Source organism: Lepidochelys olivacea, assembly GCF_965140295.1.
Source record: "Lepidochelys olivacea isolate rLepOli2 genome assembly, chromosome: 3".
NCBI classification, from domain to species: domain Eukaryota; kingdom Metazoa; phylum Chordata; order Testudines; family Cheloniidae; genus Lepidochelys; species Lepidochelys olivacea.
The window spans coordinates 210,478,233-210,502,256 of record NC_140413.1 but is presented as its reverse complement, the minus strand read 5'-3'; positions in this window follow the sequence as shown (position 1 = coordinate 210,502,256).

Here is a 24,024-nt window from a genome sequence, read left to right as displayed (position 1 = left end):
CTTGCCACACCTCACCACCAGATGTCAGGGTGGAGCTCATCCTGACACTGCTTACACATAGAATATCAGAGTTGGAAGGGACCTCTGGAGGCCATCTAGTCCAACCTCCTGCCCAGAGCAGGACCAATCCCAACTAAATCATCCCAGCCAGGGCTTTGTCAAGCCTGACCTTAAAAACTTCTAAGGAAGGGGATTCCACCACCTCCTTAGGTAACGCATTCCAGTGTTTCACCACCCTCTTAGTGAAAAAGTTTTTCCTAATATCCGACCTAAACCTCCCCCACTGCAACTTGAGACCATTACTCCTTGTCCTGTCATCTGCTATCACTGAGAATAGTCTAGATCCATCCTCTTTGGATACACCTTTCAGGTAGTTAAAAGCAGCTATCAAATCCCCCCTCATTCTTCTCTTCCGTAGACTAAACAATCCCAGTTCCCTCAGCCTCTCCTCATAACTCGTGTTCCAGTCCCCTAATCATTTTTGTTGCCCTTCGCTGGACTCTCTCCAATTTATCCACATCCTTCTTGTAGTGTGGGGCCCAAAACTGGACACAGTACTCCAGATGAGGCCTCACCAATGTCGAATAGAGGGGGACGATCACATCCCTCGATCTGCTGGCAATGCCCCTACTTATACAGCCCAAAATGCCATTGGCCTTCTTGGCAACAAGGGCACACTGTTGACTCATATCCAGCTTCTCGTCCACTGTAATCCCTAGGTCCTTTTCTGCAGAACTGCTGCCGAGCCATTCGGTCCCTGGTCTGTAGCGGTGCATGGGATTCTTCCCTCCTGAGTGCAGGACTCTGCACTTGTCCTTGTTGAACCTCATCAGATTTCTTTTGGCCCAATCCTCCAATTTGTCTAGGTCCCTCTGTATCCTATCCCTACCCTCCAGCGTATCTACCACTCCTCCCAGTTTAGTGTCAAAACCCTTCTTCAAACTGTCTGCACAGCCTTGGTACCACATCTCATCCCATTTGCTTAGAGCTCCCATCTCCTGGTAGAAAAGCCCTTTTTCCCCAGCAGTCAGTATAGCCTTTGCGCACTTTAACAGTCTCTCAGATTCACACAGAGGGCCTGAACCAAGGGATATAAAGTCCATCATCAATTTTTTGCTTCCAATTTTCAAAATCTTTACAACAGGGATTAATAAGCACCTCACCCTCCTTTAAGAGCGAAATTGTTTCAACAGTGTTATGACAGACCGTGGCCTCCCCTGCATTGGGTGTACCTTCAGTTCTTGGTGTTTTATTCATAACCCCTAGAGCACAGGCGCCTGGTTTGTCAATCTTTGTGTTTTCAGTCACCGCTTTCTCAGGGCTGGGTGTTGTGTCGACCTCTGAGGAACTGGAGTTGTGTTCGCAGTGTTGCTTTTTTACCAGAGAGTCTTTTGTTTTGTCCTTTGGTTGATGTAGCCAAGCTTGGGGCAGTCCGGATGCTTGGTTTGTGCTCTTGTGTGGTGTTTATTGGTGGTGTTCGAGGTCTCAGAGTAAATTCCCAGTTCTTTGTTGGTGGGGTCTCTGTAGCTCTGACTATGGCATCATGAGGAGAGTTGCACAGGCCTGATAAATAGGAACTTATTTGACAGAATTCACAAAACCCCCTTAACTCTATAATCTCTTCCTCACCAAAACCCACCACACCTATGTATTTGCCTAAACAAATACATCCAAATATATTTAGTAGGTTTCAACCATCTGTCAGCTGTTGCCAAGGGAGAATTTTCCTTTTCAGCTGTCTCTTTCTTTTCGCTTTTGCACTTGTAAACACCACAGCAGAAGGGTCTCTCTTGTTTTGACCGGATTGCGGGGGCCAACACGACTACTGAACACATGAACCCATCTTGTACAGTGTATAAATAAAATAGTAATTAGGGTGGGTTTTCTACTAACACCCACGCATGCTACCACCCACACAGGTTTTGGTTTATTTCCACCACTAGTTTTTCTCCAAAACATAGACCGACATTTTTAATACAAGCACGTGTTTCTCCCAGGGGCCCAAAAAACAAAGTTTGTAACAAAACATTTCTAATATACCTCCAGTTCCTGAGGGGGGTCACATTTCCCCATGGGCGGGGGAGAAGGCCCAAACCAAACAATTTGCAACAAAATAATTTTTAAAAAGCCACAGACCTATATACCCGCCTTTCCTGAGGCCACACATGCATCATCCCACGGGGGCCCAGGGAAAGGAGAGAGAGACAAAAGAGAGAACGTGCTATGGCATATCCCTATCAAAACGACGTGTGTTAAAAACCCCATCTTAAAAGCACATTCAAAACCAAGTTTCAGAAATGTATCTTCCACCACAAAGTAAATACGTGCTGGCGCATTGTTATTCTGTTTCCCCCCCACGTTTGATTAAACAACAAGCAAAAATTTAGTTAGTTTTATCCCCCAAATATAGCTTAAAACTCCTATACAACCTGTGTAATAGGTGGGGTGGTTTGTTTGTTTTTAAACACAACCACAGTTAAAAGAGGGTCCTACCTTGCCCTGGGGAAATGCAGCCTGAAGTTGCTCTTTCCATACTAAACAGCTCACACTGCAATAAAGACATGTATCATTATTAGTAAGGACAGCATGGATACAGAGTAAGAGTCTATAGTACACACTTTCAGAGTTATAAAACCTGCAATATACCTCATCTAGCAGCAGCCATTCTGGTTTCTGTTATAAAAAGACAGTCTCTTAAAAAAACAAACAAAAAAAAGCTAAGGTTTTTACTCCATCATGCCTCTTTGTTTCAAACAAACTCCAAGGTTTGTAATTAGCTGGTTGATTTGATCACTGCAGCTCTTAATTAACAGGTAAGGAATGCATGCACCTGTCCCCTAAACACTCCTTTTTGTGATCTGTGAGTGAAAATGAAATTGTCTACACCACAGGGCTGCTTTAAAATATATTTTTCTGTTCCAATTAAAAACAGAGAACTACAGAGCCTTCTCACAGTATTAAACAGTAAATCACCATAAACAACAGTCCTGAATGTTACTGTGCCCTTTCCAGACTGAGGATCTTGCATGTTAACGCGTGTCTTCGTTTTTTTCATTTTAAACATGTATTTTTATCGTTTGTTTTTAAATGAAAATGGATGTAGCACAACCTTAATGAACACCTCACACATACCCACAGCTTTTCAAGGGTTGATGCTCTTCCCACGTAGTCTCATTTTATGAATATGGAGGGTTGTGAACCTTACAACATTTCAGCTTTGGGTTAGATCAGTTTACTCTGGGAACGATATTATTTTTTTAACCTTTAATGACTTTGAGTTACTAGAAAGACTGGCCCATAATGTTCTACAAACTCCTGAGATTTTATTTACTTTATACTAGTAATCAGACCTCCCCCTCTCCCTTTTTGTGGGTGAATCCCCGTCAAATCTAATCACTGATAATTTTTCCAGCCCCAGTCAGGGGCTAGTATCTTCAACCCTGATGGAGCTTAGAGGAAACATGGGTGAGCGACTGCAGCGGAAGGCAACAGTTCCACGCTGATCCATTTCTCAGCAGGTTGTGGTTAAACCAATCTCTCTCAAACCTCCATGTTGTAGATAAAATACAGGAGACCTTGCTTTATTGTAAACCCATTTTTGTGTTATTTCCCCTGGACTCGACTACATGCATTCAGCTTTTGACTGAAAAGAGGTCTCTTTTCTTAGAGACACCATAGCTGGGTGCTCACAAGCTATTTTTATTTCAAAGACATACACCCCCTGAAAACACACCAAGCTGCCCCATCAAACCCTTCATCTTATTAAAAGCCCACACAGACCTTGTGACAGAAACACTGAGAGACACAAAAAGCTTTTCAATAGATATTTTTATTTACAGAGACAAAGTTTTATTATATTTTATATCATGGTTGTCCCTCCACCATTCTCTAACTTAATCCCTTTCGATTTCTTACAAATCGTCTTTCTCCTAAGCAGGGTTCGGTAACTTTTGTTGCAGATTTTGTCAATATAACACACTAAGCGTGTATCCTTCAGTTTGGTAATTTTGTTTAAAACACTGTTAGGGTCTCAAGTGCTTTGCACAGCATTTACCAAGGTCACCCCTTGTGCTAAATTTTCTTGGGTTATGCACAGATAGGAAGACTCTCCATGCAGGCTCCCCAGCTTTAAGTTTGAGCAAGCTGTAGGTGTTTGTTTTGGAGTATGGCAGAAGTTTAATGAAATGATGCAGTTTTAAACAGTCGTTAGTCAGGGAGTGTACCATAGAGTCCTGCCGGCCTCTCGGAAGGCCTCTTCTGGATTCTCTGGTGAGGAATATGGAACTCTCCTGGGCTCTCCTAGGTGTCTCCTCAATCTCCTGTGCCCCAAGACCCTCTGAATGCCTGAAGTCTCCTGTTCCTTCACGTCCCACAGTGAAAAGCCCTATTGTTCTCCAGGTTAGGGGTGTGGAGCTCTCCAGGGTTCTCCAGGTGAGCTCTGCTGCATTCTCTGGATCAGGAGCCTGGACTCCACCCAGCACATCCTGGAGATCCTGGGAACTTCCTCTATGGATGACACAGGGCAGCGGGTAGGACTTTCAAAATGGGTGAGGGTGGGCTAGTGGTTTTGGAGAGGCCCCGAGGAAAACCCTGAAGTGGCCCCACAGCCCCAAAACAGAACTTTTGTTTACGTATGTTAAGGTGTGAACCCTGGGCTTTCTCCTCAGAGCATGTCCTGTTGTACCCGCGGGCCTGGCTCTCGATAACAGATTTCTTGGTGTGCTTGGGGTAGTCACTGTATCTATGTAGGGAGGCATGGTGATCTGTGGGTTTCTTGTATATAGCTGTCTGTAGGGTTCCATTGTTGAAGCTAATCAGGGAATCCAGGAAGTTGATGCTGGTGCCGGAGTACTCTGGAAAGAGTTTGATGGATGGGAGGTGGTTGTTGAAGTTCTGGTGGAAATCTATGAGGGGGTGTAGGTCGTCCGTCCAGAGGATGAAAATATCATCGAAGTATCTCAGGTGTATCATTAGTTTTATGGTGCGTTTGTCCAGAAATTTGTCCTCAGTGTGGCCCAGGAAGAGGTTGGCGTATCCTAGGACCCGGGGCTGTTTGCGTGGTTTGGACAAAGTGTTCGTTGTGGAATGTAAAGTTGTTCTGGGTGAGGATGAAACGGACGAGTTTGGCGATGTGTTTAGGGTGGAGATCTGAGGGTTGTCCGTTGCCTTGTACATGCTTGAGACAGGCAGTGATGCCGTCATTGTGAGGATGTTGGTGTGTAGGGAGGTGACATCCAGGGTGGTGTTCTGAGGGAGGTTGTTGATGTTGTGGGGTTTCTGGAGGAAGCCAGTTGTGTCCTGGAGGCAGCTGGCTCTTTGTGTGGTGAGTAGTTTGTGGTGGGTTTCTCGGAGTCCTGACATTCCTTCAGTCAGTGCCATGGCCAGATCCGATGGGTCTGCCTTGGTTCCCTCTCTGGTGTATCTTGGGAAGCACGTAGAAGATCCCTGGGATGGGTTCATGGGGGATGAGCTTGTAGAGTTTCTCCTGAAGTCTGGGGAAGGATTTGATGATATCCTTAAATTCCTTGGTGAATTGTAATGTGGGGTCTTCTTTATAGTAGGTGACATTGGAGAGTTCTCAGTTGGCTTTGTTGACATAGTCGTCATGGTTGAGAACTACGATGGTGCCCCCAATAATGTTTATCATTTTGTCTTTTGTTATAAATTAAAGTTGAAATGAAACAAGATTGAGACAAAGCATTCCAGTAATGCCCAAGTGAAATGCTGTTGGAATATTTCCTTCTGACAAAAATTCAATTCTCCACTTTTTGATCTGATTTGGGAAGAAGCAAATTTCAAAATCTCTGAATTCCCCACAGGATAGAAATTCCATTTTTTTTAACCTGCTGTAATTAATAAATCACCTTCTGGCTACTACATTGAAGTATAAATTATATTGATTGTTTTACATCCTCTTGTAAAGGCTCTAAATCAATTCATTCAGTCCGACTGTTCAGTTAGCTGAATGTGCAAATGTCTCTTTAAAGAAAAGAGGCTTCTATGTACCATTTAGCTCTCAGCAGAGACCTAACAGAAAAGCACATCCTGGCCTTTTATGGTCAGAAACTAGGGTAACAAGGATCATTCTTTATATTTTTAGCCACAGCATCAGTCCAGCATTATCTTTTCCCCAGGCAGACGGGTGCGAAGCTGGCCGCTACAGCACGAAGTTGCAGTCCTATCTAAACCTAACATGGCAGGTGTGAATTATCATCATTCCATTCAAGTCAATGGAGCTTGATCCTCAGCTGGTGAAAAGCAGCTTAGCTCCCCTGACGGTGTTAGCAGCTGGGGAGGGGACAGAACAGCTCCTACCATTACTGCTGTCCACGCAGGCGGGTTGTCTCTCCTTCTGTCCGGGCAGACGGAGGCTGGGCCTCCCACCGAGCCATGCCGGTTTGAGGTATCACAGCTGGAAGGGCTGGGTACTGAATTGTTTCGTGTCCCTACCGTGAAAGCTTAGAGCCTGCAGCAGACGCCACAACCATAGAGTGAGCCTGCATGTGAGGGGAAGGAGGGGCCTGTGGCTAGGTACTGGATGGGGATTCAGGAGTTCTGGGTTCAATTTCCAGTCCTACCACAGACTCCCCTGGACTCTATCACTCCGTAGCTCTGTGTCTCAGTTTCCCCATCTGTACAGTGGGGATCATACTACTGCCTTTGGCACTCAGCAGTGCGGACTGTGAGCGCTTCAGGAGGGGGGGGGATTGCCTCTTACCATGTGCCCGAGCAGCAGATTAAGGCCAGCGGGTGCTGTTCTAATACAGTACTCACCAGGGAGCCTGTGAATAGCATAACAGTGCCCCAGAGCACACGGGGCTTTCTCTGGGTAGGAAAACTACTGCCCCTCTCTGTGGCACTTGATTTCTCCCTTTGATCTTGGCCCCGGGCCCGTCAGGGACGTGGCCTGCTGTTGTGCCGATCGGGGGTCGGGCACAGCTTCGAAACAGCATGAGCACAGCCGGGGACACAGACCGTGGCTCGTTCCCTGTTGGAAAAGCTGCCGGGTTTGTCTGTGCTGGCTCGGTAACTGCCGTATCTTCTGCCCACGTCAGCCGGCTGCACGCTGTTTGCTGTGCCCTGCGAAGGAGAAGCGCAGCAAGATGGTCTTTGCTCTGAAAAGGCTGGATCTGCTCCCGCAGCACCCTGTGGCCTCAGCCGCCCCAGGCCCAGGGACGCTGGGAGGCCTCCTGGCTCTTGGCTAGACCCCCATGAGCGCTGCACTGGGGAATCTGCTCTCGCCACTTCATCGGCCCTGCAGCGACGGGGAGTGGACCCACGGAGGGGATGAGAGCCCATGCGAATGAATGCCTGGCCTGTCATCTGCTGCTGCTGTTGCTTCTTAGTCCTGGCATGGGTGTCACCCACCCACAGGAGCAGGGCAGCACCCACTGGGCATGGCTGGTAACAGGACTTTGGCCCCTGCTGGAGCTATCTGCCCTGCAAGGAACCTCAGCCCCCTTGTGAATTGCAGCCCTGGCTGGGGGGCAGCCCCTCTGTTTGGTGGCCTTCCCCACCACCCCGCCTCCTAGGGGAGAGCAGCCAGTCAGCACTGCTGCAGGAGGCGGGCAGAGCTCTCCCCTCTCTCCCTCAGGAATTTAGAGCAGGTTTGGGGCTGGGAAGGGAACAGCCCACCCCATTGTCACAGGAGGGAGCTCCCTGCCCTCCCCTCCTGTGAATATGGGTCAGTCTGATCCCTGCTCCTCCCCCCTTATCCTGCAACACCAGGCCTGGGAGGGTGCAGAAGGGACCCAATTGCAACTGCCGCCCCCTCCCCCAGGCCTGAGTGTTTGTGGGGGGGTGAAGAACCCCAGGAACTGCAAGAGCTGAGGTGGGGTTGGGGGTGGTGGACAGGCCTTGCTGGAGGATGCTTAGATTTCTGCCCCCCTGGTGTTTGGCTTTCCCCCCTGTGTGTGCGGGGGTCCCCCCTCTGATTCGTCACTGGGGGACCCTCCTACTGGGTGCACTGGAGGAGAAGTGAGGGCCTGGGCTCCTTGTTCAGTTAGGGTGGGCTCTCCCTCCAGGTGCAGCCAGGTATCCCGACTGGCCCCTCGGGCCCACAGTAACCCCTTCAGGACTCGTGTGCGGATACACACCCCGTCGCACCATGCCTGTCAGGTTGTGAGTTGGTGGGGTGTCTCGATGAACCCTTGTATACACATACAGCATAGATGTTTTACAAAGCGGCCAGTGATCGGTTGTTCTCCATGTGCATCAAAGGTAGGACAAGATGCAATAGGCCTAATTTGCAACAAGGGGGATTGAAACTGGATATTAGAGAAACTTTCTAACTCTCAGGGTCCTTAAGCTCAGGAATAGGTGACTCTGGGAGGTGGTGGAATCCCCATCACTGGAGGTTTTAAAGAACAGGCTGGACTGACACCTGTCAGGGATGGTCTGGGTTTACTCGGTCCTGCCAAAGAGTAGGGGACTGGACTTGACGACTTCTCGAGGCCCCTTCCAGCCCCACGTTGCTCTGATATGATATACTCATATGCACAGAAACACACCACCTGTACGGCCATGCCAACAACCACATAAAGTACTTTATTTTGCAAACAACAGTATAGTAGGGTGTAAATTGCAAGCCATTTCACAAACAGGGCCAAGTCCTGTTCTCAGTTATACCAGACTAAAGCCATTGACAAGAGTGGATGTTCTCTGGACTTACACTGGTGTCTGAGAACAGAGTACAGACTGCTGCCTGAATTCTACACTTAGGGGGGTTGTAAATGCACAGCCCTTCCCATAAAAATGTTATCATGGTTTCCACAGTAACTAATGTACTTCAAATGGAAAAGAAAAAGAGGAACAGACACAAACAAAATACAGGTAGTTAACCTAGTAAGATAATTATACAGCTTTTATGGCCATTTGTCTCAGAAGATCTGCATATTGCACTCATTTTTCTGCTACTCATGACTAATGCAATCTCCCAGCAGCGTCTCACCGTTCCATAGTCTTCATCCATGCTTTTAGTCATAGCAAGATAACATCTGTTGAGCCAGATCCTGAGCCTGGGTATGCTCTGCTGGCTTCTGAGAGGAGGATCCGAGAGTATAGTTTAGCATGTATGTATATCTCTGACCATCAAAACCACTAGGGGCTACATTCTGACACTTTAAATAGCACTTTGCTCCGCAGGCTGGCTGCGGAAGGACAAGCACCGAGAAAGCGTATTAAAAACAATAACAGAACCGCCCACATGCTAAGAGTTAACACCAGCCCTCACAAGGATTCTGGCAGGAACATTCCTTCAAACCCCACCCAAGGGGGATTTCTTGGAGTTACCAGTTCACCCCAGCTTCAGCTCAGAACAAGGACCCAGTCGGTCCAACCCTACCCTGAGGATTGGGGCACCCTGTGGACCAGGGGTCCCCTGGCTGTGGGCTGAATCAGAAAGAAGGCCCTGAGCCAGTGTAAAACCAGGCTCTTTATCCCAAAACCCTTTCTTTGCCGGCTGGTCCCTGGAGAATCCTGTCTGAACTAGTATACGCATTCCTTGCCAGGGAGGTGGCTGCCCTGAACAAGTTACAACCTGCATGAATGTGCCTGATCTTCCCCTGCCATTCTCCTGTTTACCCTTCCCATGGCACTACCTACAGCCCCGCAATAACACCTACACAACTGCATTTTAATCCAATACGTTCCCCAGATTTCAACACTCAGCCAACTGAACTTAACTCAGTAACGTTCCTTTGGGACGTGGCAGGAAATTGTCAGTCTGCCACATTGGATGTAGGCGCCTAAATCCATTTGCCGATCTGGGCCCTCTGGGGCTTTGGAAAATTTTACCCAGACTCCCTCAAAACAGGCAAACTTCCCCTTGTCCTCTCTGTCAGCCCATCCCATTGTGCTTTGCCACCAGGGCTTCATTTCGTTCCGCAGCCATTAGAGGCAAGGGATATGTGCTACCCGTTTTCAGAACTCACAGCAGAGCACGGCACGGCCCGAACGCCCCAGCTCTTTTGTTCTGTGCACTGCACGGATTTATTGCCTTTATTGACCTGGGACCATTCATTCATCCATCAAGGCTGTCGGCTGTATGTGCAATCCATCTGTATGGCTTCGGGGCCGCAGACAGCAGTACTAAAACCTCCTTTGGAAGATCCCCCAAACCTCTTGTTAGCCACTGTTGCTACCCAAGGGGAAGCGAGGCGAGATGACCTCCATCGCGTGTTCGAAAGGGTTACTGAGCCCGATCAATCCCAACTGCCCGCTGAGCACTCCAGCATTCGAACGATGTGACCAGACAGCGTGGAGGGTCAGCTTGGCAGAGCGGGTTGTAGACACCCGGGCCCTAATCCTGCACAGTGCCAAGAGCCCTCAGTTCCACTGAAATCAGCACAAGTCGAGGGCACTGGCATATTGCAGGAGGGCATCTCTCAGGTTCAGGCCCTTCCAGCCAATTGCCATTGTAGTCAGTGGGTGTCTGTCCCTGGGCTTCAGTGGGGATTGGCTCAGGCCCTGGAGAATTTGTTTGTGTCTCATTATGATAGAGAATATTTGAAGAAAGTCTTTTATATTAGTGAAGACATTGGGATGCTAGTGGGGTATTTTTGCAGTCATCTAGTTTGCTTGGTCTTATTTACCTATCAACAGTTCTTATCTGGACCCCGTCTCCCAGTCATTAAAGTATTTATCCTCACAACACCCCCGTGGAGCAGGGCAGGGCTCTTTCCCCTTTGTACAGGTGGGGACCTGCGGCACAGAGAGACTAAGGGATTTGGCCTAGGTCACACACAGGAAACCTGTACTCCAGGAATTATTCTGGGGCCGGTCTCTGGCCTGAGTTACATAGAAGTCAGACTAGATGACCACAGTAGTCCCTTTGGATCTTGGAATCTATGAGCAGGGAACAAAACCTGGATCTCAGGGAAGCCACTAGAGACTTTGCTACTGATTTGAAGAGGAAGGCGCTCAGATACTACAGGAATGGGCAGCAGGATAAAACCCTAATCTAGGCAGGCAGATCTTCCAGGGTAGTGCAGCATCTTTCCTACTTAGCATTTGCGAGGGGCAGCTACTTGCTAGACTCAGCAAGAATAACACAATTGCACTTCATTTTCTTGCTGTACTCTAAGGTTGTCTGTTAAAGTCACTTCTCAGGTTCTAATATTATTCAGCTTTGTATTTGGGGACGTTTTTACCAATGTTCCATTCTCTAGCTCTTCCAGGACATCAGTACATTTCTCATCAACTCTCTTGTTAATTGCTTTTGCAGCACTACCAAAAGGTAACCGCTACTAGTGATGGCAAAAGCATAACACGCTAGTAGTCTGAGTCCAGAACATTATGCCAGACAAGATCGCTTAGAGGTCAGCCTGTCTCTCTGTCTATCTGTCTGTCAGCTTATACCTCCGTGCAGCTGGTTAAGATCTGTGATCATCTAGCCCATAAGGAGCTATTTGTAAAGTCGGTAAGGATTTTTTTTTTTGTTAGAGGGTTTTAAAGTGGACAATGTCCCCTTAAAAAGTTGTGGCATTAGGAAGCAACACTTCCCTGCCAGTTACACCCTTCAGGCAAAGAGCTGGAGCTGGACTTTGCCACCCTCCCTCACGGTGGCACTCCACACGTACTCCCGCTGAAATCAAAGGGGCTGCTTCCAAAGTAAGGTGCTATTCAACACCAGTCCTTAAGGAACAGCCATAAATGTTACTCTAATGCTTTTCCATTGAAAGGAAAATGATGTGAATTGCACGTACATCACTGATTGTCTTTCTTCGCTAGCTGTGAGGAGAGTTCCGAGAAGAGGTGGGTGCTTCCTTGGCCCACTTAATTCCACCCCCAGGGCTAGGTTCATTTCCCACGTTTAATGTTGCTGCCTTTGTACCCGTGCAAGGAATGGAATAAGGATATCTGAGGGTAGGCAAAAAGAAAAGGAGGACTTGTGGCACCTTAGAGACTAACCAATTTATTTGAGCATGAGCTTTCGTGAGCTACAGCTCACTTCATCGGATGCATGCATATAATGTCACATGTCTGTTTGCATAAGAAATATAGTGCATCTGGTAAGATTACTCAGATTAGTTGTAGCAGCGAATGTTTTAGGGACTCGTATGACTCAATCAACACACATTATGCTGAAATTTCCGTTTGGACAGATATGTCAGTGTTGCACAATGATCATTCATTTTTTTTCAATTTCTTTTTAATCCTAGTGAGGACACTAATGTTTTGAACAATTCCAGCACCTCTCTAAAGGCCAGTCAGAAAAGGTTTTTCTTCAACTTCCATTCACAAACTACACTCCTACTGCCGGTAGCTTTGGAAGCAGTTAATATGATTTGGACAAGTAAATCTTCAAATGAGACACAGCAGGGCAGCTTTTCAATGGACTGTACGGGTACTTTACAATGTAATGATTGTTGTTATTGGTGTTAATGGACTAATAGCTCAAAAATCGCTATATTTCACAGTGAAAATTTATCCACGTGCCTACTTTGAAGTTTTATTCAAACAGTGCCAAGTTCAGAAAGTGAAAGAGCAGAGGCTAGGAATGATTAAATCACTTACCCTAACCACAAGACCATCCTCATCGCGCAGAGAAAGGTGACAACCTACCTGTACACAAACTGGAAGCAGGGCCGGTGCAAGGATATTTTGCGCCTTAGGCAAAACTTTTACCTTGCCCGCTCCCCCGACCCCCCAGCACATCGGTTTATTGAGGGGCAAATTTTAATGAGCCTTTATAGACTCCAGGGGTGAGTTTTCTTGAAGGGTGCGCAGCCCCCCCGCGAGCCCTTTCCACCCCACCCAACCCCGGTGACCCCCCGCCCCGAGTTTACTTACTGGGTTTGCCTGGCTTGGGCCGCTGCAGCAGCTTTTGCACTGTGCTGACATTTTTTGCCTTTACCGCCTGCATTAGCTTTTGGTTTTTGCCCATGGCGAACGGCCAGGTGTGGCGGGAGCAGGCCGCCCTTAGAGACGGAGCATTTCCTGGCCAGGGTGGGGGGCCCCGAGCCTGCTTCGGGAGGGGCAGTGGCGGGGGCCTACACGCCCAGGAGCCGCAGAGCCCGAGCGAGGTGAGGGACCAGCCGGGGGTTGCACGGGGGCCGGGGCCCGCGACGCATTTGCTGCAGGAGCCCCCAGCGGGGTGGGTGCTAATTTGCACTGAAGGAAGATCTGACAATTTCCTATGTGATTGGCTGCTTCCCTTTCACGGCTTGGATGCTGGGTGGAGTCAGGACCTGGTCAGCTGTAAGTGCAAATGCCGAAAGGAGTTGATCTAAACATGCTGCAAAGCAGGTGTTTGCATCACAACCAACAGCACCGCTGGCTAACCAGCTCCTGTGTGGTTTTATTTTATAAGTTACTTCCTGTCCTGTGGTTAATTAAATAAATAAGTGATCCTAAAACCTGTCTTAGTCGTGAGCGAAATGCTGCAGCAGATGCCTGATTATTTTGTCTCAGACACAAGCCAGGATTTCCCTCCTATATTTAAAAGCTGGTTCCGCTGAACAGAATCCACTGCTGTTCTAGAACATGCTGATTCTGAACACCGCATGCATCCCCTTTCGTTTCAGATCACTGGCCGTATTTCAAAACCTTTTTATTATAGGCTCAGTAAATGCCATGCTCTGCAATTGTGTTCACTTGATTTTTCTTAAAATAAACATACAGCGAAAACCCAAAACCTGTAAATATCCATTTACATAAAGAAAACGAGTTTAAATACTAAGAAAAATTAGCTTGCTTAGAAAAAGGCTATGGCTCATAAACCCAACACTGGATTTTTCCAGGGGAAATAGTTTGTGGGAGATGAGGAGCCCATGTGGGAACACTTATTTATCTGAATGCAAAAGGAAATTGTTTCTCCATTAATGTTTCCTAATTTACATATTCAAATACCTTTTACTCTAGCATTTTATCTTCAGAAATGTATCACCAAACCATCGGAGCAAACACTGCCTTGGAAACTCAGCTGCACTTTGTATTAACCTCTGAAGCAATCATTAGGTAAGACAAAATGTTTACTTGTCCTGAAGGGAAGGTAGGCAACGTTTTCAAGGAAAGATTAAGCCGCAGTTTGAAACCTTGTGGATTAGATTGTTGCTGGAGTCACACCCAGTGATGAGCTGTCAAAATCTTAACAACGGGTTCCCACCTCACCCCACAAGGGGGTCGTTGCCCACCCTCGCCCCCCGGGACTCCTGCCCCATCCAACCCCCCCCCCCGCGTTCCTTGACGCTCCAGGGCTGGAGCGCCCGTGAAGTCAGCGGCTAAGGTGCCACTTTTGGCTGGTTAAATTTAGAAGCCCTCGCGGGAGAACCGGATCTAAAAGGGCTTCTACATTTAACAACCAGTTCTAGCGAACCGGTGCGAACCGGCTCCAGCTCACCACTGGTCACAACCCTGTATAACTAGAACTGCCCCAGACATAGCTGCAGGAAGCCTGGGGGCTCAAAGACATCCTCTGAGGTCAAACTCCTTCCCAGTTTGGGATGGGAAAGCAACTGCAGCTTCTGAAAGAATACCGTTTATTCCCCCCTTAAACCTGGCCAGAAGGAACCATTGCAATCATCTAGTCTGACCTCCTGGGTAACACAGGTCATAGGACTTCCTCAAAATAATCCCTGGTTGAACTAGAGGGTGACTTTTAGAAAAACTGGCAGTGATGGAGAGTTCACCATGACCCTTGGTAAGTTGTTCCAATGGTTAATTACCCCCTCACAATTAGAAATTTACACCTTATTTCTCGTCTGAATTTGTCTGGATTCAACTTCCAGCCATTGGGGTGTGTTAGATCTTTGTCTGCTAGACTGAAGAGGCCACTGTTAAATATTTGTTCCCAGGCAGGTACTTACAGACAGTGATCAAGTCACCCCTCAACCTTCTCTGTGTTAAGATAAATAGATTGAGCTCCTGGGATCTCTCACTAGGAGTATTTTCCAATCCTTTAACCATCCTCGTAGCTCTTCTCTGAGCCCTCCACATCCTCCTTGAATTGTGGGCACCAGACTGGACATAGCATTCCAGCAGTGCATGCCAAATACTGGAGACACTATTTGGGTACCACTGCCAAATACAGAGGTAAAATAACCTCTCTTCTCTTACCTGAGAGCTGCCTGTTCAGGAATCCAAGCTTGCCATTAGCCCTTTGCTCCAGCTCAGTGGTGTGGAGCAAAAACTCTGCCCACTCCCCACCCACGTGTGCAGCATGGGAAGTAGCAGCTCCAAGGAGTCTGACTCCCCCCGACCCGGGGAGCCCGTGCAGGGAAACAAGGTCAGACTAGGGCCAAGTCGACACTAAAAAGTTGTGTTGACTCAGCCATGGCGCTCAGCAGTGTGAAAAATCCGCCCCCCTGAGCGACTTAGTTAAGCTGACCTAAGTCACGGTGTAGGCAGCGCTGGGGACCTAGTGACCATCTCCCCAGGGAGGAGGATTAGCTACAGTACTGGGAGAGGCTCCCCCACGTCCCTAGAGTGCGTGCCGCGGCCACGGTTTAAGCGTAGACACAGCCCAAGTGATCATAATGGTCTTTTCTGGCCTTCAATCGGTCAGTCGTGTGCAGGGGCCTAGTCTGAGTCAGAATCTAGCCAAATAAGGTTCTGTGATGATCGCACCTTTCAACACCCACGTGTGGGACGTGGGACAAGAGCCCGTCCCGCTGTTTGTTGTGGGCACTGTGCCGGAGAACTCTGGCATCTGCTCAGTCCTATTAATGCAGCAGGTGCTTGAAAGTGCAACGGAAAGTTGAGTGCTAAGGATCACATGGTTTTCTTTCCAAGAGGGAGCCATAAAAGAAGTTAATTTGCTGTAGTCTTTCAAAGGCAGACACCTTATCGTAATGGCAGTCAGTACTGGGAAAGGAAGATAAATTTCTCCACTTTACAGAGTTCAGGCTCGCTAATGAAGACCAAAATGTTACTCACGAGAAGGCGTTTGCATGGATATCTAATATGTCTGACATGCGCGTATCCAGCTGCCACACGTAACGACTCCCACTGTCTGAGGCCAGCGATACACCAGGAAGGTACGTCGACCTAGCTACGGGCTCAGGGGGCTGACAAATCGACGTAGGTAGGCGGTGCCGACAGTGCTAGGTCAGTGGAAGAATTCATCTGTCCACCGAGCTGCCGCCTCCTGGCGAGGCGGAGAACCCCTCAAGCCGCCGTAGTGAGCGCTATGGTGGTGCAGCTGTGCCCCTGGAACAGGTTAGGTGTTGACGGAGCCTGGCATGCTGGTCTAGACTCCTAGGCTCCAGGCAAGCCAGGGATATGAAGCAATGTAGCTTTGTGAAGGGTGCGGCTTCTGCAGCCTTCCCTTCGGGAGAAGACGTTCATCCTAGTTTGTTTGTTTATGACGCGCAGACACGGTTCAGGATTGGGCCCTCACAGTTCTAGGCACTACACTGGGATGTGTCCCAGGAGTGCCCTTGCTACCGTCTGCCCACGTCTTAGTGGCCAGGGCCAGCTCCCTGACTCCACTAGCTGCACGCTACACATGCCCTCCCCTCTCGGCCCACGTGGGCACTGCTGTCCCTCCTGTAGGTCAGCAGTAGGCACTGAGCAGCCCAAGCATCCCCCATGCCACTTCCAGCATTGCCAGACCCTCTGTTCCCCCCGGTACCGCTCTGCTTGACACACAGCACCTGGATTGGTTCACAGAGAACGCAAAGGGTCAGGTTATTGACCAGAGAGTCCCCGGGTAGCAAACAGAAAGATTGGAAACAAAGGGTTACATATAAGCTAAAATCGTAACATGCATTCTAGAGCCTAAGCTTAACTAACAAGATGCCCTGCTTCCCCATAGCCCTTCTCACAGCATTTGTCAGGCAGGATGGCTCAGACCCTCCTTTCATAAGAACAAACCTTGTTCTGGCAGCATGTCTCCCTAGATGAAGGATGCCCAGGCATCTCTCTGCATCTCTAGATCTATTAGACCAGTCCTTTGTTCTTCACTTGTAAACAGGGTTCCCAAACCCCCAGCTGTTCACCTCTTCCTGTTAACTTTCCTCCTAAAGTCCCCCACAGTCTCTTCATTAGCGTTTGACTCAGTATGGAAACAGATTTCTGTTGCAAGACACACTACACAATGATTGGCCAGGGAGTTAAGTGTCTCGCACCTCCTGTATGGTGGAATCTGTCTCAAGCCACACTACCTCTGGGTGACCTGCCTTTACCTTTAAGGCTCCAAAAATATCATTTTGAATGTATGCACATCTCCTTCCATATAACCGCACACACATTTCTCATGATGACCAGCGTGACACAGGCCTCAGCAGAGCCCTGACATGACGCTCTTTGGTGAGCTAGTAGATAATACCAGAGCCAGGGGATCCCGACAACCCCGGTGCACACTCGGCCAGTTGGCATCAAGAGGTCCTTGGATCACTTATACAGGAGAATGAGTGCCTGCCCCAGTGAGGCTCTGCACATGTATATAAGAGAAGTCCTTGAAGCAAACAGTCCAAGTTTTAACCTCACCTTATGTACCCGCTGGGTCCCAGTACCATGGGGGTGGAGAAACCATCCTCCCAGGCCCACAGCTCTCCCTCCAGTTGGGTGGGGAGTGGGCATGCACGGAGGGGGAGTGGTCAGGGTTTCAGGTCCACCCCTTCCCCCCAGATTGGCAGCCAGAGTAGCTGAGAAATTGCCGAGTGAAAGGGACTCCTCCCTAGGGACAGGGCTGGCACAGACTGCTTCTGTCCCAAGTCACAATCTGGCTGCTGGTCTGCTCCCGGGTGACATGCTGCCGCTTCCTCAGGACATGTGGTACAGCTACAACTGTGTGCCGAAGGGTGCAACCCACGGGCAGATGACTAGATTGTGGATGTGGATCCCAGGCCGGTGCCAAGACCCAGCCACAAAATGGTGGATTCTGTGAATTGTCTAAGGGCTTGTTTACATGGGAAAATTGACAATCATAATTATTCTGGAATAACTGTTCTGCACTCTCTCGCGTGCATGGCATCGGCAAAGCAACATTCTGTAGATGCAACTGAAGGTCCATAAGCCATTTCAAGGCCTTCTCTGTGATGCTGTAGATATCACCCAGTTCACCTTTGAATTCATATTTCGGGTGCTGCATTGTGATGGGTTTGATGGTTTGGATGTTCTCACCGCAGTCACACAAAGGGGAGTCCTTGATTTTCTGCTTGTGCATCAAGTAGCCTCATCTACTAAGTTTGTTCGGATAAAGTTCAACGTGATCCAAAGTCTGTGTGGCAGGCTGAAACCAGGAGGGTGGCTTGTTGGGTCAGTGATACTGTGCTTGTTTGGAAAGGTGGCTGGGGTCCAGTCACTTGCCATTCCCTGGCAAGATCCAGAGACAGTAGGTGGTCACGGGTGGTCCACAGTGGTTTTTGTGATTTCAGGCATTGTTGGGGTATATTGTCCATAACCTGCTGGATAGGAAGTCCTGGGTAGTCTCCAGTGCATTTAAGTTCTCATGCTGTGACTATATCTCAATGGACAGCTGGAGGTTCAATGTTTGCTAATACAGAAAGCCATAGTAGAGGTGTTGATTTTACAGTTCCCATGATGATCTGCATGGTCTGATTCAGCTGCCTACCCACAAGATAAGTGTGGTAGCTTTTTGTCCACACCAGAGCACAGTATGGAGCCAAGGCTGATGCTTGTAGCACCAGGGCAGGTGATCCCCAGCTTATTCTCACTAACTTTTGAATAATGTTGATGCGAGTCTTTGCTTTGGAGGCTACTTTCTGGAGGATGTCATGAAAGGTCAGGGTGCAGTCAAGAATGACACCAAGAAGTGCTGGTTTGGGGTCATAATGCAGCTTCACCACAAAACTTGACAGCATGTTTTGTGCAGTTCTGTTGTCAAGGTGGACAGCTGAGATCCCGGTTTGCTGGGATTTGTTCTCAACCACCACTTTTGGAAATACTCCTCCAGGATCGTAAGGTCACTTCAAGTTCTTTAACACTACAGGCCTGAGGTGCGAGTGCTAAATCCTCAGCATATGCAAACTTCTGCACTATCGTTTCAGACGTATCGCTCACGTAAACTCTGAAGACTGTCAGAGGAACTACAGAACCTACAGAGCCCCTCATTCAAAGTGCGTGGCTTGCTGGTTTGTCCTCCGAGGAATACGCGCACCCTTCGACTGCTAAGCACAGCGTTCAGAAACTGGAGAATCCGTACGCAGGGGATCACTTTAGCCAGTTTCAGTAGCTATCCATCCTTCCAGACTGTGTCATTATGTGCTGACAGTTCGAGGAAAGCGGTACCAGTCTTGAGATTTCATTGGAATCCCGCCTCAATGGAAGTTCCTGTGTGGACATTCTTATTCCAGAATAGCTTGGACACTTTAAATTCACACCCTATGCTAGCCTGGAATAATTTTCCAGACAAGCCTTACATCTGATTGGTAAGTCTGACCACTGACTAATCTTATTTGCAGCAGTGTGATTTGAAATAGATGAGCTCCACACCTGAGACTCAGCAGAAACGTTGCGAGATCCTAACTATAGCGCCAACATCGCCCACCAGAGCCCTAACAATAAGTCACTTGAGACAACTCATCTTCCTTTGGTTTTTAATCATGCAGCTGCTGTTTGTGCTGGCAGCATAAAGTCAGAAAACAATTTGCCTGGCTGGAGTGGGCAGGGAGCCAGGGAAGTCATTGAATCAAATGCAGGAAAGGAAACAATTCAGCGGCAGAGCTAACTGCCTGCAAAATATCCCTCTGGTTAAAGAAACACCCTCCACATTCATAAATTTAAAACCTTTTGATGTAAAACTCCACTGATCTCTGATCACTTTGTTACACTTAAACTCTCTGTTGCCCTTAACCTTTGTCCCACTGAGGCCAGTCTGCACTTGCAATTAGAACTGGTCAAAAATTGGATTTTATGGCCTGCAGGAAATTCTGATATTTCAACATTTGTTTTCATTCCAAATTGGAATGAAAGACCAACATTTTGACATTTATCATGGAACAAAAATTCCAGAAAATTTCATTTCAATAACGTTAGAATGTTTTGTTTGTAATAATATTTCAACATAGCTAAACTATAATCTTAAATAATTTAATATAAAATTGAATAGATTACAAATGATAACTATAATGTAAAAAGAAAAGGAGTACTTGTGGCACCTTAGAGACTAACCAATTTATTTGAGCATAAACTTTCGTGAGCTACAGCTCACTTCATCGGATGCGTCCGATGAAGTGAGCTGTAGCTCACGAAAGCTCATGCTCAAATAAATTGGTTAGTCTCTAAGGTGCCACAAGTACTCCTTTTCTTTTTGCGGATACAGACTAACAGGGCTGCTACTCTGAAAACTATAATGTAGAAGTTGAAACAAAATGAGAAAATCAAAACAAAATGTTTCAACACTTCGCTGAAATTGACACACTCCTGGGAAGCATTTAGATTTTGACAAAACTGCATTTTCCAGTGGGAACCTGTTCTGAAAAATTTACTGACCAGCTCAATTTGGGATTCAGCATCAAAGGCCAGCAAATGGCATAGCGGCACTGGAGCAAGCCCGTAGCCCTAGTTCTCCATTGCCCTCTGCCCTACGGAGTCATTTAGACAGCGTTACCAGCTTTTGCCATTGTCTCAAAACTCTTGGTGGTTTTCTTAAAGGCCCAGCTTCTGGAGTCAGGTGATGACATAAGAATCTCAGCTTCCTTTTTAAAGAACTACATTTCTATCCCTCATGATTGTAGAGAAAAAACTTTTAAAACATCACCCAAGTGTATCCTAAAGGCTCAGAATCCAGTATACAGAATGACTGTTAAGAGAATCTTATGCTTTTTGTGGCCTGACTCATGGGGTTGGGTTGTTTTGCACACTTGGGCTCAGCAATACCAAGGGAGTCCCAAATACTCCTATTCTGGTTTATACAGGGCCATGGAGAATCAGTGTCCTAGTGCAGACAAGGAAAACTGCGAAGTGCACCAGGTGAGCTTCTCCCTACTTGAAACCCGGTACAAACTGCAGCTTTCCTTGCTGGGGCTGGGGCTTGCACCAATGCACTGGTTACGGGCTACCGATGGCCGAGCTGGGCTAGTCCCTAGCACAGACGTGGCGTCACGGGGCCCACTCACTGGAGGTAGCACCTCCTCCTGGTTGCTCTGGGGATTAGCTCTGCCCAGGCGTTGTGCCCTCCTCTGGCGGTGTCTCTCCCATTGTCCTCGTGTCCTGTGGCCCCTCTCGCTCCCGGAACTGCAGCCACCTGTTCGTGACTTGGCCCTCCGGCCAGGTCACAACGTGGTTCCCCCTTCCAGGGGGGAGTGTAACCATGTCTTTCCTGGACCAGACCGTCCCAGGCAGTCCACTGTCCTCTGCCTGGTCTGGGCCACGTCCCAGTGGCTGGTATGGGAATCCAGGCCCACCCTCTGTTCCAGGTTCCAGCCAGTGGCTCTCCAGTCAGCAGCCACAGCCTGCGCTCTCCTACCTTGCTGCTTTCCCCCAAGCCTTTTCCTACCTTCCTGGCTTCCCACCCGCCTCTGAGTTTGCCAGCCTCCCTCCTCCCGGGGAGCACCTGTGGACTGCCACCCCTCTCTCCGCCCAGGGAGTGACTACAGCCTTTCCCAGCAGCCCCCTCTATTGTCAGCTTCCTGGCTTATATAGGCCCCTCCTTCTAAGCCTGTTTCCAATCCATTCCCTGCTCCCTGGCTCCTCCTCCAGGTGCAGCCTGTAGAGTTAATTGGCCCACCTAGGCACCTTAACCCTGTCCTGTGTGGGACGGATACCCCATGACATGTGGTGATAACCTTCCTACCAGCGTCTGTGCTCCCCTGAGCATGCAAAGCACCATGAGCTCTCTGGCCAAGATGCCATGTGGCCTGTCACCAGGGACACAGCACCAGTAGTGAGGGTGGGCTGGGTTCAAATCCTGACTCTGCTCTCTGCCTGGTCACATGACCCTTCTCCTCCTGGAATTCATGAATTAAGCATTTGTACTGGATGTATGTCACTGGACTGGATTTGCATTGGAGTTGTTAAGTCAAAGGGATAAGGAGTCTGGGGTAATAAACCAGTTCTCATTGCACTGTGTGTGATCTCAGCGCTCAGCAAGGCAGAGTCTCATGGTAACAGTGAAAGCTAATGTGGGGATTAAGACAAAACCTCTGGAGAGTGTGAATTGTTGTGCACGTTTATGGGTGTATTTTTCATACTCTGCTCTTAATACAAAATTTAATTATTGGAAAGAAAGTTGTAATCTGCTTTACAGGTGTGGAGCTGCATTATACTGCATGGAGAGGGTTCAGAGTCATTTGAAATCTATTACAGCCAATTTTTTGCTTTCATTGTCTAGAGAGCTAGGAGGTAAAAGCATCCAAAGCTCTTTGGAACCATGTCTTTCCCTTTGCTGTTTTACAATTTGTCACAGTCCCAGGTCTTGTTCAGAGTCCCGTAACATTCACAGTCAAAACCTGACCTTCACGGCTGGGAATCACCTACCTTTCGTCACACACAATCAAAGAAAGCTACTTGACAACCAGGGACTGAAAAACTGGTATACTCACTGCTGTTTTATAAATTAGATTCCAACAGCAGAAGGGACCAATGTCATCATCTCGTCTGACTTTCTGTAAAAAACAGGCCACAAAACTCCCCCAGAATAATTCCTGGAGCAGGGAACAGCCAAACTGGATTTTGAATTTCTCAGTGATGAAGAATCCACCATGACCCTTGGTAAATTGTCCCAGTAGTTAATTACTCTCACTGTTAAAAATGTACACCTTATTTCCAGTCTGTATTTGTCTAGCTTCAACTACCAGCCATTGGATCATGTTAGACCCTTCTCTGCTAGACGAAAGAGCCCATTGTTATTAAATATTTGTTCCCCCATGTAGATACTTACAGACTGTGTTAAAGTCACCCCTTAACCTTCTCTTGCTCCTGGATTGATGGCCTTATCTATACACCAAAGTTGTACCCCTTTAACTATCCAGAGAGAGTGAAAGCAGTCCAAGTGTGGACTCAGTTATGTCAGTCTAGAGAGGCTTGCATTGGTATAGCTACTCCCCTGGAGGAAGGGGAATAAGCTATCATGATATAAGGCACAGTTATACCCTTATAAGCATGCCCAGACTAGGGGTTGTGTCAATGTCAGTATTGTGGTGAAAACTCACAGACCTAGCCGCCATAGGAACATAGCACTAACAATCCACACAGCCCGGGGTAAGGCCCCAGTCCTGCAAAGCACGATCAGTACATGAAAAGTCCCATTGACTTTAAGGCTTGGCTACTTTCCTGACACCAATGTGCAGAAGTGTTTTGCTGGATCAGGGCCATTGCAGGGCCAATGCTTCTGTGCCATTGCAGAGCAGATGATCTAGCAGGCTGCCACTGCTGCATCCTCACGTGACACCAGGAGGCCGTACTGCCTGACCCAGGCGTTTAAAAATCAGAGGCACAGAAACGTCAGGCTGGAAGGGACCTTGGGAGGTCGTCAAGTCCAGCCCCTGGAGCTGAGGCAGGACCAAGTAAACTGAGACCAATCCTGGGAGGTGTTGGTCTAACCTGCTCTTAAACACCTCCAGTGATGGGGATTCAACAACCTCCCTTGGAAGCTTGTTCCAGAGCTTAGCTACCCTGGCAGATTTCCTTATCTCTCACCTAAATCTGCCTTGCTGCAGATCAAGCCCATTTCCTCTTGTCCTACCTTCTGTGGACATGGAGAACAATTGATCACAGTTCCTTTTAGAAGAAATACGGGTATGTCTGCACACAATGTATGCCCAGGGTTAGCAGGACTCGAGCTAGCAGACTTTGGGCTTGTTAACCTAGGGCTTGAGCATCTCCACTCATTTGTAACCCCGGGTTAGGAATTGCTGAACCCTGGATCCCAGCCTGGGACTCCAGCATCTACCCTGCAGTATGAGGACCTGTATCCCAGACTTCCTAGTGCCACCTCAGAATCAGGCCCCGGTAAATTGGGCACCTGAAAAGGGAGGCAACCCACACATTGAAAATCCTAACTCACTTTTGCCATTTGCACTCATTCTTGGTAAGTATAAAAAGAAAGATAAAGTTCAGACCAAGATGGAGCAGGCCTGGGGAACCAGCAGTAGCCCTCTCCTGCATGCGCCTGTTGAT